The sequence below is a fragment of the Adiantum capillus-veneris genome, chromosome 10 (assembly GCF_014529385.1).
Source record: "Adiantum capillus-veneris isolate H3 chromosome 10, ASM1452938v2, whole genome shotgun sequence".
Taxonomy (NCBI): Eukaryota; Viridiplantae; Streptophyta; class Polypodiopsida; order Polypodiales; family Pteridaceae; genus Adiantum; species Adiantum capillus-veneris.
This window is the reverse complement of record NC_140940.1, coordinates 27,345,231-27,351,722: the sequence shown is the minus strand read 5'-3', so window position 1 is coordinate 27,351,722 and position 6,492 is coordinate 27,345,231. Positions and strand designations below refer to the sequence as shown.

General features: G+C 35.5%; 2 pseudogenes; one reads left to right on the top strand and one right to left on the bottom strand.

Annotated features, from left to right (window-relative positions):
- The first annotated feature begins 1,423 nt into the window (after positions 1-1,423).
- LOC147448597 (uncharacterized) lies at positions 1,424-2,141 on the top strand (annotated as a pseudogene).
- A 50-nt stretch (positions 2,142-2,191) lies between these two features.
- On the bottom strand, positions 2,192-3,871 carry LOC147448596 (uncharacterized; annotated as a pseudogene).
- Positions 3,872-6,492: the final 2,621 nt, after the last annotated feature.

Here is a 6,492-nt window from a genome sequence, read left to right as displayed (position 1 = left end):
TGTTGTATATTAAGTTAAGAACGAGAAAAGCATTAGGGGACTTTTCGGGTCTCTTCTGGGTGACATTGATAATGACGACCTTCCTTAGCATCCTCTAAGGATAGCCAGCATTGATAAACACTTAAATGAAAAGTCTTTTTAAAGAATTTTTTTGATATTAATCTAAACTACATTTGTAAATCAAAGTATATCTCAAGATGTGTATCTTTGTGAGAGTTTGTGCAAAACTAATAACTATTATATCTTGTCATGATTATTTCAAGATTCATGGTGGTAAAAAAAAAAAATTATGCGGCAAAAGACCAAAATGGTGGCAAGTGAAAAGTTAAACTTAAGCTTTTATAGCAATTTGGTTGCCAAACATCCTCTCCCTTCTTTATTCTTACAGTGGAGATCTTTTCTCAGGATGTTTTATCTAGTCCTTAACACAAACGTAACTATAACCTTCATATTGAAATAGATGAAGAATACAAGCCTTTACAAAAAAGAAACAAAACCCATAATCTTACATTTGATCAGAAGAACCAAGTGAGATGTTTGGGTCATCAAAATCTACATTTATGGTGTGATAGGAGTATATATCCGATAGATCCTTGCACATTTTTAACTCCTAATTTTTCAAATCTTACATCTCTTTTACAATTTGCTGGAGATGGAGCAAAGGGTCTTTATGACTATTGTTGCCGTTTGTTGGAGACATCAAAGCAAGTCATTGCTTTGAATTAGAGGTTGATTGAAGAAAATACTATTTTGAATCAAAGTCGTCTCTTGAGCAATCAAAAAGTCAATTCCTTGAATGAGACTATAGAAAGAGATTTGAAAAATCTCATATTAAGAATACTCCTTTGGGATTGAGACAAAGATGTCAAACAATTTCATAAGGAAATTCAATGCCCTTGGTGGTGCTTTCACACAAGGAAGAAGACTTTTTGGGATGCATAGAGGAAGAGTCAACCAAGATGGGGCCACCACAAAGACTTTTATGGTAGTAGTAGACCTTATCGCAAATTCACTGGAGTGTTCTTTGATGATATCATCATCTACTCCAATTCTTTGGAGGAACATAAGCAACATTCCAAGTGATTTTTCAAGCATTGAGGGAGAACAAGCTTTTTCTCAACCAAAAGAAAAGCGAATTCTTCCTTCAAGAGATTCAATACCTAGGTCATATTATCTCTAAAGATGGTATCCGTATGGATCCATCAAAGTTAGAGGTAATAAAAGCATGGCCTAACCCAAGAAATCCCAAATATTGAAATGGTAAAAGGAGGGAATGGTGGACTTAAAAGAAGAATTCGAGCCATAAAGTAAGTTATAATTCTCTTGCATTATTTCTTTTGCAAGTTTGAACAAAAAGTTTGGAAAGTCTCTCTGTTTTTCTTACATAGCATGCTTCATGTACTTTTTTTCACTTTGTAGAGATATGATGCATCTTGGAAAATAAAATATTGATCCAATCATGGCAAAGGACTCTTATTCTTCTTTGATCTCACCATCTATTGCTCAAGAGCTTCTTGATTCTTTCAAATTCAAGAAGATGAAATAAAATGTTATCCATGACTTCATTTATGAAGCATAGGTGAGTACTTTAAACATTTAAAAGGCCATTGATAATAGTGGTATAAGCAGAATGGGCTACTCACAAATTTTTAAAGAGATGAAAAATATACTCAAAGATAAGAAAACCTTTTCATCTATATTTCCTACCCTTACTATAATGAAAAAGTCAAGAAGAATGCTCAACTTAAAAAATTGCTGATTTTTTGGGTCCTCCCCTATACATTGCAAGATACTTTTTTGCAAACAAGAGAGTGGTGCATTTCAACAAGTTCAACAACATATTTTTTGGTTTAGATAATTTTCAATAGCAAATGGTCCATTTCTACTAAATAACTCTGAAGGAAGTAGACAAAAAACTTATTTTTGTAATCAAGCTTGAAGAATGTGAAATGTTGAAGCACAAAAAGATTGAGCGGGTGACAATCATGGTCATGACCCGAGCACTTAAGAAACAATTTTCTAGAAATACAAATAATAGCCCAAATGAAGAGAAAGAGAGAGATTTATGTTTGCAATCAAAAAATCATATTTGTTTGCTTGGATTATTGAACATTTGTATTAAAAAAATTTTGTGGCTTGGATTATTCGTGGTAAAAAAAAGAGAGAAAATTTTCTTTATATATCACACATTTCAGACTATAGACCCCTCCATCTTCTCATGGTTCAATGGCTCTTCTACAATTGGAACGATACCTTGGAATCTACTTGTCTTTGCATTGTTGTCTTTTTCATTTGGAAAGTGAGGGTCCTTAATAGTTTGTTTTGCTAAGTGAAAGTCTTCTTCAATAGGTTCAAAATATTCCAAAGCCTTACAAAAACATATTTTCAAAGCGATTGCTGAGTTGAAACATGTTTCAAGTGGTTGGAATGTAGGTTCATGCTCCACAAAGTCTTTATATATCATTGGCTCATCATCAGTACCCACATTGAAATTCCATCTTTGAGCAAGAATAGCAAGTATTTCATTTTCTTTGAGATTGAAAGCTCTTTGAACATTGGCCAATAGGATATACTCACATTCATTGAGAGGAGATGTCGATAGAAGAGGTACATGTAAGTGTCCACAGGCTTACTAAGGCTTTCAAAGACCTTGGTATTTGATCTAATTATTGCAAGATCAAGCTTTTCAGATTCTTGTTCTTCTAATAACATATCGAGATCTTATTCAAATTCAAAATCTTCATTAACCTCTCCAATTATAGGATTATTAGTCTCTTCCTCTAACTCCCCTTCATCAACTTGAATGAAAACCAAGTACACTAAGAATCCCTCATTTCTCTTAAGGAGTCGACATTATGCTTACACTTTGGAATCGTGGCATATTTTTTTGTTTAATCTTGAAGTTGCTAACGAAAAACCTTTTATCAGATCTATTGCATGTACATATACTTCTCCAAGGTAGGTTATCTCTCTAGCCTTCACCAATCAGCCATAATCTGAAGCGTGATCATCTTGGAACGATGAATGAAAGGATAATATTTTTGAGATACTAAGAAGATCATTAAACATCTTGTAGTAGAGATCATAATTGTCAAGGGCTTTGCTATCATGGATTAGCTCTATAAGAAAACTTTTTAAGTGTTATACTTATGTCACAAAAAACAATAGAAGATTAATATGCACAATTGCTTTTCTTTGTTAGCTATTTTTAAAGCACAAAGTTACCTATTTTGGTTTTCTTTTTCTCAGGCTCTTCCAAATCATCATCATCATATATACTTGAGGACTCTCTGGAAATGTCATCTTGGTTTTTTTGTGTAGCCGTGGTCTGTATCACAAAAAATTAAAATTATTTATTCTTTGTTTTTTAGCCAATACTAGAGGCTTAGAACCATATTATTATCAAATTCCTTGCTAAATGGATGATATTTAGACATCCATTTTGGGTAAGGAATTTAGTTCACTTCTTCAAATTTAAAATTTGCACAGAAAAGAATGGTTTTAAAAAAAGCCCCAAATTACACAACTTATGATAATTACATTTTATATTTATGCTGAATTATCCCTACTACTCTATTTTGCAAAATCTTTTATTGCAACCAATAATATTTACTAAAATATCCATTATTATATCCCAAATGTATACTATAACCCTATTCATACCTCCCAAGAATATACCATAATTTTGGCTATATGACATATCCATAAGTCATGCACCCAAGCAAGTCTGCCTCTAATAATAGCTTATGTTACATTATTTTATCTAGAGAGTAAAATTTATTTTGAACATATGTTGTATTCGAAGAGTAAACTTACATTTGTTCAAACTAAGGCCTCTTGGAATCGATAAATGATCATGCTTGTAAGCCATTGAGTTCCAAACTCTTTCTAGTTCACTAGTGGAAATGTGACAACACACCAAAGCAAAAGTTGAAAATATTTCACATGAGAAAAAGATATCAGCATACCTAGCTTAATCCATGATAAGCCCACATTCACCCTTAATTTAAGAAAGGGCAAGGTATAGACTCTCGGCAGTCACCTATAACACAATGTAATGATAAGCTCTATCATGGATACTATTGACTACATACTACCATGTCCCCACTAACGTTGTTAGTGCTCAATAGTGGATGTAGAACTAGGTACCCATATATGCTCTAGCTGCCATGCACCCACACCGCACACACAAGCACACAAGTATACATTAATACATAGATTTACATACGAAGCTTTTGTCATAATTCTAGAGAGCACTCTAGCACTACAAGAAGCATTAAATAGGTATAAAGGAAGAATTATCTCAACATCAACAAGCCATCACTCAGAAAAAAACTTTACATATCTTAGATGACTCCATGATAAAAGCTGACATTTATGCTTAAAGGAAAGTGCAAGGTATAGACTCATAGTAGTTATCCACAAGACAATGCAATGAAAAACTCTATTATGCACCTTAAATGACTCTATGATAAGCTGAGATTTATGCTTAAAGGAAAGTGCAAGGTATAGACTCATAGTAGTTATCCACAAGACAATGCAATGAGAAACTCTATTATGCATAGTATTGACTCAATACTACAACATCCTCACTAACATAGTCAATATAGAACTAGGTATGCATCTACCATAGAGGACATCCTTAAACAAATGAATGACATGATGACCAACATACAAAGAATGCCCGTGAGAGAGCCATGACAAGGTCCACCCAGGGGCAACCCGTGGGACCCTACAAAACTGTAGGGATAACCTAGGTATCTATATCCACTTAACAAGGGGCAAATGCAAAAGCCACCATTTGAAGTCGCGGAACGGAGCGTGGATCGACTCACACACACACACACACACAGATACACAGAGAGCTTACACAGTACGCAGAGAATTCTGTTTGAAGGATTATCTCCCAAAACCTTATTATCCACAAAGTATAAGTGAGTATATACAAAGAGTTAGTGATAAGTGAGTTAGGCGGGCGGCCGGCCATACCCGTATAAGAGGCCACTTGGGCTTTAATCCCAACAACCTCCCACTTAAAGTCCAATGTGGCACTTTAAGTAACTGTAAATCTATGAACATAAATGTACAAAGATTTACATGGCTACCATCTATCCAATGCCCAATCACTCACGACAATGCACAAAGCCCTCTCCTGGAAGTCTTTTTGTGAGTAGATCAGCAGGATTGTCCTTGGTGTGGATCTTCAGCAGTTGTATCTGCTTGTCTTCAAGTACTTCCCTAATGAAGTGATATTTCACATCAATATGCTTAGTCTTCGAATGGAACACTGGATTCTTTGCCAATTGTATAGCACTTTGACTATCACAATATAACTCTGGCATATCTACTTTGATTCCCAAGTTTGCTACCAATCTAACAAGCCAAATAGCTTCTTTGCATGCCTCATTTGCTGCAACATACTCAGCTTCTGTAGTAGAATGCGTAACACAATCTTGTAATCGAGATCGCCATGATATGGCACCTCCAGCCAATGTAAAGACATAGCCTGATGTAGATCTCCTCTTACCCAAGTCTCCTGCATAATCTGAGTCAGTGTATCCTCTGACACTCAAGTCCTGACTACCATAGCATATGCGCATACTCTTTGTATGTTTTAAGTATCTCATGATACCTTTCACTGCCTCCCAATGTTTCTTGCCGGGATTTGACATATAACTGCTAACCACTCCCACTGCAAACGCAATATCTGGACGTGTAGCAATCATTGCATACATCAAACTACCCACTGCAGACGCATATGGAATCTTATCCATTTCAGCCTTTTCTTCCTTAGACACAGGACAATCTTGTTTGCTAAGTTTCACATATGGTGGCAATGGAACACTCAATGCCTTTCCCTTCTCCATATTGAAACGTTGCAAAACCTTGTCAATATACTCTATTTGAGATAACCAAATCAACTTCTTTGATCTGTCTCTCTCAATGCGCATACCAAGTATATGACTTGCCTCACCCATGTCTTTCATGTCAAACGATTTTGCCATCTTTGACTTCAAAGCTGAAATTTCTTCCAAGTGTTTGCCAACAATCAACATGTCATCCACATATAAAATAAGTATCAGCCAACTGCCATCCTTAGCCTTCTTTGTATATAGGCACTGATCAAACTCACTACGTTTGTAGCCTTGAGAAAGCATAAACTGGTGGAACTTATGGTACCATGCCCTCGGTGATTGTTTTAAGCCATAAAGACTTTTTAACAACTGGCATACCAAATCTTCCTTGCCTTTCTCAACAAACCCTTCTGGCTGCTGCATGTAAATTTCCACATCTAAATCACCATGCAAGAACGCTGTCTTGACATCCATTTGGTGCAACACCAAATCCAATATAGCAACCAATGCAAGAAAGCATCTCAATGTAGTCATCTTGACCACTAGAGAGAAGACTTCATCAAAGTCAATGCCTTGTTCTTGCTTAAAGCCCTTGGCAACAAGCCTTGCTTTGTACTTTGGCTGACTATCATGAGCG